Consider the following 11,695-nt stretch of genomic DNA (forward strand, 5'->3'; position numbering starts at 1 on the left):
GCCATGCTTACACCATTATCCTTTTGTATTTTCAAACGGTGGAGTTTCTACACACCATAGATTAAGGTGTGGAGCTCTGCTGTTCTTCATGAATTAATGCAAAGTACTATTGTTTTTCTATTCAACTCAAGTCTATTTCTTCTCCAAGTATTCATTCGCACCCAAGAACATGATGAATGTGATGATTATGTGACACTCATCACCATTCTCACCTATGAACGCGTGCCTGACAACCACTTCCGTTCTACATGCAAACAAGCTTGAATGTGTATCTCTTGGGTTTCTAATCTAAGATTAGAACATCCGTGGTATAGGCTAGAATTATTGGCGGCCATTCCTGAGATCTGGAACGTCTAAACCTTGTCTGTGGTATTCTGAGTAGGATCTGGGAAGGGATGACTGTGACGAGCTTCAAACTCGCGAGTGTTGGGCGTGTGACAGACGCAAAAGGATCAATGGATCCTATTCCAACATGATCGAGAACCAACAGATGATTAGCCGTGCGGTGACATCGTGCGTAGAATATTTTCATTGAGAGGACGGGAAGTAGCCATTGACAACGGTGATGCCCAAGATAAAGCTTGCCATGGAAAGGAGTATGAATGATTGGAAGAAGGCAATAGGAAAGCAGAGGTTCAGGAGGAACAAAGCATCTTCATACGCTTATCTGAAATTCCTACCAATGAATTACATAAGTATCTCTATCTCTATCTTTATTTTATGTTTTATTTATCTTTAATTATCAATCCTCCATAACCATTTGAATCTGCCTGACTGAGATTTACAAGATGACAATAGCTTGCTTCAAGCCGACAGTCTCCGTGGGATCGACCCTTACTCACGTAAGGTATTACTTGGACGACCCAGTGCACTTGCTGGTTAGTTGTACGGAATTGTGACAAAGTGTGATTCACGTTTGAAAGTGCCAAGTCTTTGGCGCCATTGTTGATGATCACAATTTTGTGGACCAGTGTCCAATTGTGGCCTCTTGGATGCCACATTGTTGCTTCAATGTGGCCTCTAGGGAGTGGCATTGGAGGCGCCAAAATAGGGGAAGAATGGCATTGGAGATGCCACATTGTTGCATAATTTTGGCCTCCAGGGAGTGGCGTTGGAGACGCCAATTGGGTGAAGAAGGATGGTGTCTAAAACGCCACATTGAAGGTTCCTGGGAGTTGAATTGTTGTGGCGTTGGAGGCTCCAAGGGAATGGTGTCTAAGGCACCACAAATGAAGCTTCTTGGAGGTGCAACCATTGGCGTTGGAGGAGTTAAAAGAAGTGAAGTTGGAGATGCCAAGATGGTGCTTCCTAAAGGTGTATTCACATGGCGTGTAAGACGCCAATAATGTGGAGTCTGAGACACCATTCTTGTCTCACTTGTAACTTGCACCATTTGATTTGTTTATCCTAAAAAAATGGCTTCGCAAAACTCTATTCTTGATCCTCTAAAATGTTACTCTAAAAGTGTTGCTTGAGTGATTCTTCTATTAGTGTTTTTATTGCTTTTTTTCTATCATTTCTTACAAAAGTTATTAACTCAAAGCAATCAAAGTAGTATTAAAATTAAACACTAAAATACTTCATAATTGAGTATAATTAATTGACTTTCTATATAAAATAACATAGAAAAATAACTCATGATGCACGTGCATCACAACACCAAACTTAAACTTTGCTTGTCATCATGTAAATCAACTTTAAGGATTCAATCTTGACAACCCAGGGTGTGAAGATTAGCAATTCTTAATGTTCTTGGTTGGCGGTTTCACTATGCATGTATCAATCACAAAAGAATTCTAACTATTAAAGTTTCTATCTTGATTACTTTATGAAATCATTTCTAATATTTCCACCTTAAAGCAAATTCATTGCCTTTCTCTTTTCTTTCTTTATCTTAGCTTATTGGGTGCTTTACACCATGAGTTTAACTTTGACTCTAAATGTTTTATTTTTAAGTTGTACCACTTGATACATAAGAACCACAAGCATGTGATTAGAGGACTCTTTGATCCTTATATTTGTTTCTTTCTTTTCTTTCTAGTCATTGATACTCAGAGCCTTGAGCTTGAAGGAGTGCTTTACACTTTTGAGCCTAGCCTTAACTTTAAGTGTTTTGTTTTGAAGTTTTTCTTGATACATAAACACCACAAGTACTTGACTAATGGTTAGTCATTGGTACTTAGAGCCTTCAGCTTCTCTTTCTCTCCCCCTTCTTACTTAATCATTGATTGATGACTTTTGCTTCTTCAAGGTTCTAAACTATTTGTAAAGATTTCATAAAGCTCCTCTAGACTGAAACCTCAAACAACTAGGTTCAAATGTGTTGAGCTAAATAGTTATTTTAGCCTTCCAATACTCATATGATCATGGTAGTTTCTTCTTTATTTAATTCCTATTTGATTTCATTTATGTTCTTGATTCCTACTTGCAAGTTTCAATATAGTGGCACTGGCTATAATTGTTCTCTGATTATATTTGTCTTATACCGTTTGATGCTGATAATTGATTCTATTTTGAGATTGAGTTTTGATAGTGATTTGATTTAATTTAGGTCGGAGGCCATAATTCGATTTGATTATATGTTGAGTCGGAGGCCGTATTGGATTATGTTATAGGATATTAATTGAGTTTTGAAATTCTTATACTAAAGAAGTGAACTTTGAATTTTAGATAATTAATTGTTAATGATTTCAATAGATTCATGAGATGAGCGATAATCACTGTAGCTAAGATCAATTCTTTATTTTATACCTATCTTCTTATGACAATTCTTAAAAATCCTCTACTGAGAACTTGCGAGGACGATATTCTCACCCCATACAGATTTTTCTTTTTAGGACGGACGAAGAGTTTAAGTAGTTCTTTCTGTGCATCTGATTGTTGTATATTATTATATATACATATTGTAATTTTTTCTTGCCTTTATTATTATATCCTTGTTAGAGGGATAGGAGTACTATAAGTACATAATGGTAAAGGGGCACTCTTATGGACAAACGAAAAAAAATAAATTTAAGGTGAAATCAAAATAATATAATTCTAAAAATAATATATATGTTCATAATATTTGTAAGTTACTTGTATACGAAATTTGATATGTTTATATATACATATATATGAGGATTATGATTGATTTTGGTTATATATGCATGTTTGATTAAAATAAAAAAGTATTTCCGACTTTTCAAAGAAAACAATGATATGGTTTTGAGTTAAAAGCTTCTATCTTATTGTTAAATATGTGAGAGTTGTCATAACATTCCTTGCTATCAGAATGCCGCAACTGGAAGCGTGACATTCTGATAGTAAAGATGTTACCTCTATGCCTTTTTTTATCATTCTCCTTAAGTCTTTTACTCTCTTACGTCTTCTCTTCTCTTTCTACCTCTCTAAATTTCATCTTATGATTTTTTTTACTCATTATCATCTTTCATAGAGTTGAATTTTAACCCCAAATACTTCTTTGCATTCGGCCATCAAATATACATGAGACATATTCATCAAACATTCATATAAAGCATATATCTCACTTATTAGTGGGCAATTCATCACTCAACCATTATCACAAGCAAGCATAGGCATCAAAACATTAAAGAGTGATGGGAGCATAATTTCTAGATATATAATTATATAACTATTCCTAACTATTACCTCTCTTTCAATTTACTTCTTGAACTTCTTAATCACTAAGGATTCTCTAGAGAAAAGCAAAATATCAATTAATAAACTCCTAGGCCTTATGGCCAAAATTTCAAGGGAGAAGGAGGAGTAGTTTTTCACATTCTTAAACTTGAGTTGGTGGTGTCTTATATGTTCTCCTTGTGGCCTCTAGTAATGGCTTGCTAAAAAAGGAAAGGAAACAATATAAATCCTTATGAATGGTTCATAAAAACCAAGTTATATTATGAAGAGAGAAAGTAAGGAACTCTCTTCACTTACCTTGATGATTTTGGGGTGAAAAATAAAGAGGAGAGTAAGGGGAGTGATCTTGGCTTCTTGATTTCTTAAGAAATGATAGAATAGTCTAGGAATGACAAAGAAAATTGTATGAACAAGACTTTGATGATCTCTTTTTCTCTCTTCTTGGCTTCGGCCTCTCTCTTTTTCTTTTCTCTATTTTTTTTTCTCTTTTTCACTTAGTAACTGGTATTTAGTAATGATAAAAAGTGAGAATTTTGGTGAAAAAAGGAGCCTTATACATGTCGGAAGGCTTGGAGAGAAAAGGGTGTAATTTACTTTTTACTCTCTTTCTTAGTGATGATCTTATCTAGTTAATTATCTTACTTGGTGTCCAAGGTAAAAATTAAATGGTGAGAAAAATTAGAGAGAGAGAAAGATATAGCTAGTTATGGAAGAGAAGTGAGGAGGGTGAAAATGTGATATTTAGGAGATGTATCATATGTGTCAAAATTCATGTTTATCTTTACATTAATTTACCACATGGTAAATTAGTGAGTGATGAAAATTCACTAATAAGGGAGCATGAATGTAAATGTGTGGCTAAGGTTACTCCTTAGTAATTAATTACTAAGGTAATAATTTCTTAGCCACTTATTTAGTTATTTTTACTATATTTAGTAAAAATGGATATGTATACCGGTGTATGCATTGCTGGTATCATATTTTATCTCTGTTCTAAAATATTTCTAGAATATTTTGGAAAGGATAAATGGGTAAAAAAATACCCGTAAAAATATTTTCCTGGTTAAATTTTATTCTAGTAATCACCATTATTAATTACTAGCATTAAATACTATGATAGCATTTATTATCACTATTATTTATTATTTAATCTATTTTTTATCTGGGCTAATCTCGTAAAATCGAGGTGAACCGTGATTCTTAGATTTTGCAAATTTCAATCACAGAATACTCAAAAATAATTTTTTCTGCAAAACCAAGTTCTTACATAGTGGTAGTGGTCTAATAGAAAGTAGAGGTTGGAGGTGAATCAGAGTCATCTAATGAGAAAGATAGAATTGATGATAATGATACTGCTGATGATAGAGATCATGAGGATAATTTTGGTTTCGAAGTTGAAGATAAAAATGATGGTACAACTTCAAATATTTGGGACTTCAATGACCTACTAAATTAAGATAATAATGGACAAGTTACTGGTCATGATGCTGACGCTGGTGAAAAAATTGAAGTTGGAGAAATTTTCGAGGGTTAGAATTTAAGTGGCGTTAGAATTCAAGTCACTTACTCAACTTAAGGATGCTGTTAAAGATCATACATTGTTAGTTTGTAAAGAATGATAAAGTGAGGCATAGAATAGTTTGCAAAAAAAAAATAACAGTGTAAGTGGATGGCATTTGCATCCAAGGTTGGTGATTTTAATTGCTTTAGGCTAAAAATTTTGAAAGGAAAGTACATTTGTGAAAGAAACTGCAACACTAGGCTTACATCAAGCAGTTGGATCTCAATAAAGATTGTCACCAACATTAATAAGGGAGAGAAGATGAAGCTTGCAACCATTATTCAAATCATTTAAGACAAATACATGGTTGATATTTTGGTTATAAAGATTTATTGGGCAAGGAGGAAGACAAAGAAAGAAATACATAGGAAGGAAATTTTGTAATATGACAAGTTGAGAGATTATGAGAAATATTCTAGGATAGTACTCAATTTATAGTTGATAGGTATTCAATTACTCACCAGCCAATGTTTATGAGGATGTACATGTGCCTTAATGTTGTGAAGAAAGATTGCTTGGCTGGTTATAACCTATTAGAAGGGTAGAAGGTTGCCACTTGAAAGGTGATCATGGTCAACAACAACTAATTGATGTTGGGAGAGATCTGAATAATAATTATTTTCCAATTGTTGTTGTTGCAGCAGAGGTCAAGACCAAAGACAGCACCAGTTGATTTCTTGATTTTCTTTTGGATGACAATGATGGCGTCATTAGAAGAAAGTCAATCAATAAAAGGTGAGTATAAACTCCTTACTTGTAATGTTTAATTTTTCATTGGTTTATGTTATGTATTATGTAATGAAATATCCTTTAATTATTGCAGGGTTTGGTGCAAGTTTTTTAGGTGATGATGCCAGAGAGTATAGATTATGTTTGAGGTACTTATATGACAATTGAAAGAAGGCATATGGAGGTAGATCAGTTTTGAGGGACCTGATTCTATCAATTGCTAAAGCTACCTAAATGGATGAATGGAAAAGAAGGATGAACCAACTGAAGAAAACTTAGAAAGAATGCTATGATAAGTTGGTTGCCTTAGATCCAAAATTCTAATGCCTTTAGAGTTAGAGTTACTTTTTTATAGTGTATATTGTTGATCAATTGTGTAAGATTTATTGTAAATGTTGTGACTTTGTCACCAATATTTTGGTATTGGTATGACCACTAATTTATTCTTTTGTTATGTGATTGGACCACTTTTAATAGTCTCACGTTGGTGAAATTTTATTTTATGGTTATTTAAATGTATGGCACATTATAATGCATATAGCCATTTATTTTGTGTAAATTGCGAAGACATGGTTTTATTTTAATTATTATTTTTTTATTTTTTCTAAAGTGTGTTAAAGTTACGTTTTATTATTTTAGTCATCCGTGAACTTTGAAGAAAATATATTGAAAGCAATTACATCAAACAAAACAAAATTAATAGCAATTGGATTAAAATTAAATAATTTATTTGTCCTCTTACATTCAGATAACACCCTACACAGAAAAAATAGTCGTAAGTCATTCTACAGCACACTATAATTACTAAGAATACAAAGCACATAAACAACATATATTGCATCTTGCAATTTTTTTTCATATTGCTTGCCAATCTCTCAAGTTACTCTTTGTAACAACCCTGATTTTCGAGTACATGAGATCTTTTCTGAAAATACGGATTTCTCCGGAAGATCAGTAAAGGGAACACCTCTGCTATATCATCAAGTATCTCAATCCTCATTATCATTATGTCATCCTTAAGCTAGAACCTCCTTTGAGGCAAGCTCAATAATGCAATCGCAAAGAACCTAGTTTTTGAACCGTATCGGTTGGCAGTTTTGATTCTGATTTTCGTAAATAGTCTCTGTTTGACGAACAGGACTCGATTCATGAGAGGAGAGAGATAATAGTATAATATTATCATTATTGTAAGTCAAAGGACTCTTACAGAGAGTGTGTTGGGCAGATATAAGTTAACTAGCTCCGCCATGCAAGTCAAAGGACTCTTGCAGTGGTTTGCCTCACAAGTCAAAGGACTCTTGCGAGAGACATTGCCAACAGGAAAGCCTTACCTGGTCAGAGGACTCCGGGTAACGTCGGAAGCGGGTATGTAACCGACAAATGAGCTCATTACCTGCACTAGGGCTAGACATGCATCATACTTGGTTGCGCATTTCCTTTGTTATGTTTGTGGTATGAATGTGTGCTTTCCTTGTTTGTATTCCATTCTCTGTGCTTGTGATATTTTCTTGTATTCTTCTGTTTGTGTTCTGCTATCTGTTTTCTCTATCTTCTCTACTTATCTGTGTTTTCTAATTACTGCTTCCTTGTATTCTTCTAATAGTCTGCTAAACAACATAGAATTAATGAACGTAACTAATAACCCCGGCCCTACTAAGAACTCCCCAGTTCTTACCCCTTCTCTCTCCCTTCCCCCTTCAGATGGAAGTAAGAGTACCTTACCATAGTTCGCTGATGACCGTTCGCAAGAAGAGGATTCTGCTCTAGATAGTCTTCTGAGTCTAGGGTGAATATCGTTCTCTGATTATATGTATATACTGTGAGACCAGCCAACGTCTGCACCCCGTTCGTATGCGCACTTTAACCTAAATCCGGTATACGAGATTCCTATTGTGTGGCTACTTCATGAGGTACCAGAGAGACGTCCTGTGGAAAAGTCTGATCGTGCAGAGGAGTAGCAGATGATGTTCTATCTTTTGATGACGTTCCACTTGACTTGAGTTTTGAAGATCTAGAAACTGATCACCTTAACAATGATCGTTTGGTGTGAACAAGACTACAATGGGTTCACAGAGACGAGGCGTACGGGAAGGAATTCCTAATGTTAACTACGGGAGGGAACAGGAAACGTTTATGGCTACCATGAACAACGTGGCTGAAGTAGTGCGTGAAGCTCCTGTAGCAGCGGCTAGGGCTGTTGAACGTCTCGGAGTGAGAAATGGGAACGAGAATGAATACGGAGAAGATAATAGGAATGATGAGAATAACTTAGGGCATCCTGAAAGACCTATGACCCTTGCGACATTTCTGAAGGTTAATCCGCTTAAGTTCAAGGGTACACTCGTTGCGACTGACACTGATAATTGGTTTTGAGGTATTGAACGATCACTGAAAGCGCAACATGTTCCGGAAGGACAACACGTGGAGTTTGCTACTTATATGCTCGAGGGAGAAGTTGAGTACTGGTAGCAGGGGATACAGCGACTGCTACAACAGAATGAAAATGACATTCCTTAGGATATCTTTAGGGACGAATTTTATAAAAAGTATTTTCTGGGAGCAGCACGAGATGCTAAGGAGATGGAGCTTATGCAGTTGAAACAAGGGGATATGACTATTGCTGAGTATGCCCGTAAGTTTGATGACTTGTGCCGTTTCTCCAAGATTTGTCAAGGGAACCCAGAAGACTTTGAGGAATGGAAGTGTTTAAAGTTTGAAGGAGGACTCCGAGAAGAACTGATGAATTCTGTTGTTTCGCTAGAGATATGAAATTTTGCTGAACTGGTGAATAAAAGTAAACTAGTGGAAGAATGTTCAAAGAAGGTGGCGATAGCTCGAGCAAGACGTAGGGAGGATTCACAAAGAGACTTTGTTCAAAATTTAGCCCCTCAAGGTCGCAACTTTAAAGCCATTGGTCAATTCCAGTGTTGGAATGGAAACCACCAAGATGTCAGCCTTTTAACTCGCAATAATGGTAGTGACAATAACCGTGACATTGAACAAGGACATGAGAGTCAACCTCACCAAGCTCAAAGTGGTGTAGTATGCCCAACTTGTGGAAAGCATCATGGTAGTAGGCTTTGCCGGTTCAGAACAGGTTTATGTTGCTACTGTAATAAGGAAGGACATCGGGCAAGAGACTGTCGAAAAAGAATGGTAGATGAGTCTGTTGGCAATACTATAAAGTTTGGATTTATCGCTCGAGGTAAAGTAAGGCAAGGCAATGGTAAACGAGCCCGTCAGGCTTACATAAACCCTACATGTAAGCAATGCAGAAAAAAGCATAGTAACAGGTCTTGCCAGTTTGGATCACCTAACTGCTATGCTTGTGGAGAACTTGGACATATTGCCAAGGATTGTCCGAAGGGATTTACTCAAAATTCAGTTAGAACCCAGCAACAAGGACGAGTGTTTGCCATCACTATTGAAGATGTTGTGCAATCGAACGCCCTCATTCAAGGTCAGGTTATGTCAAGAATCGATTTCTAACTGTACTGTATGATTCGGGTGCATCGCATTCTTTATTTCTCTAACTATTGCTCACGAGTTAGGATTATATTTCTTTAAATTGAATTTTTACTTGATTGTCCATACACCTGCATCCCAAAATGCTTTGACCAGTTTACTGTGCCTGCAAGTACCATTCGCTATTAGGAACAGGACTTTTATACGCGATCTAATCTGTTTACCTTTATGTGGTTTAGAAGTTATTTTAGGATTAGATTGGTTATCTAAGTATCATGCTTTCCTTGATTATTTTAAAAGAACTGCTGTTATTCCATCTGATAGTATATGTATTAAACCATTTCTGTCCCACACCTTATATCTGAATTCTGTAAGAGTTACCTTAGGTGGGAGTGATTGTGAAAGGTACGTTCTGTTAGCGGCTAGCTCGAATGATAGTGAATTAAGCTTAGAACGAATCTGAATGATGAAGGAATTTCCTGATATTTTCTTGGACGACATACCTGAGTTTCCTCCTCAGCGAGAGATAGAATTCAGCATTGATCTAGTACCTGGAGCCGGACCGATTTCCATAGTACTGTACTGGATGTCACCATTGCTTGCAGAGATGAAGAAGCTGTGAGATAGGATCGTAGTGGCCTATGGAGGTACAAGAAAAGAATTTGTGTGCCTAACTCTGGAGAATTGCGACAAAAGATTCTTGCTGAAGCTCACTAAAGTAGATTTTCTATGCATCCTGGAGTGACAAAGATGTATCGAGATTTGAAACAAATGTTCTGGTGGCCGGGCATTAAGAAAGAAGTAGCTGATTATGTCTCAAAATGTTTAACTTGCTAGAAGATGAAGGTGGAACATCAGAAGCTGTCAGGAACCCTGCAACCCTTAGAAATACCACAATGGAAATGGGAGTAGATTTCTATCGATTTCATCACGAGATTGTCAAGAACCTCAACAGGACGTAATGTCATTTGGGTGATTGTGGACAGGTTGCCAAAATCGGCATGCTTCCTTTCGATTCGAGTTGACTATACTTTAGAAAGGCTGGAACGAATATATATTCAAGAAATCGTACGACTACATGGGATACCTTCATAAATTGTCTCAGATCGAGTTTCGAGGTTTACTACTAGATTTTGGGGAGCTTTTCAGAAAGCATTGGGAACAGAATTGCATATGAGTACAGCATACCATCCTCAGACAGACGGACAATCAGAGCGGACAATCCAGACATTGGAAGACATTCTAAGATCTTGTGTGATGGATAACCAAGGCAGTTGGGATAGGTATTTGCCATTGGTCGAGTTCGTCTACAACAATAGTTTCCAATAAAGTATCGGGATGGCACCATATGAAGCTCTCTATGGAAGAAGATGTCGGACACCATTGTATTGGAATGATAATGGAGAAGCTAGTGTCCTAGGTTCAGACTTAGTGTAAGAAACTACTGAGAAGATAAAGGAGATTCGTCGGAAGATCCAGACAGCACAAAGCCGTCAAAAGAGCTATGCTGATAACTTAGAGTTTAGTGACGGAAACCGTGTCTTTCTAGAAGTAACCTCGATTACTGGAATAGGTAGAGCCCTTAAGACTAAAAAGCTTAACCCATGATACATAGAACCTTTCTAAATACTTAAAAGAGTCGGTCTAGTAGTTTATCAAATAGTCCTTCCTCCTTATTTATCAAACCTTCATGATGTTTTTCACGTCTCGCAACTTAAGAAATATATTCCCGACAACAGTCACATTTTACAACCAGAGACAGTACAGTTATGAAATGATTTGACATATCAAGCATCACCGGTTCAAATCGTAGAAAGAAGTGATAAGCAGCTAAAAGGCAAGACTGTTCGCTTAGTCAAAGTAGCATGGGAACTAAGAGGAGAGGAAGAGCACACTTGGGAACTGGAAGATAAGATGAAAGCTGATTACCCGCATTTATTCCTAGGTAACTGAAATTTTGAGGGCAAAATTTTCTTTTAGGAGGGTAGAATGTAACAACCCTGATTTTCGAGTACATGAGATCTTTTCTGAAAATACGGATTTCTCCGGAAGATCAGTAAAGGGAACACCTCTGCTATATCATCAAGTATCTCAATCCTCATTATTATTATGTCATCCTTAAGCTAGAACCTCCTTTGAGGCAAGCTCGATAATGCAATCGCAAAGAACCTAGTTTTTGAACCGTATCGGTTGGCAGTTTTGATTCTGATTTTCGTAAATAGTCTCTGTTTGATGAACCGGACTCGATTCATGACAGGAGAGAGATAATAGTATAATATTATCATTATATTAGTATTA

This window comes from Arachis ipaensis, chromosome B08 (genome assembly GCF_000816755.2).
Source record: "Arachis ipaensis cultivar K30076 chromosome B08, Araip1.1, whole genome shotgun sequence".
Lineage (NCBI taxonomy): Eukaryota > Viridiplantae > Streptophyta > Magnoliopsida > Fabales > Fabaceae > Arachis > Arachis ipaensis.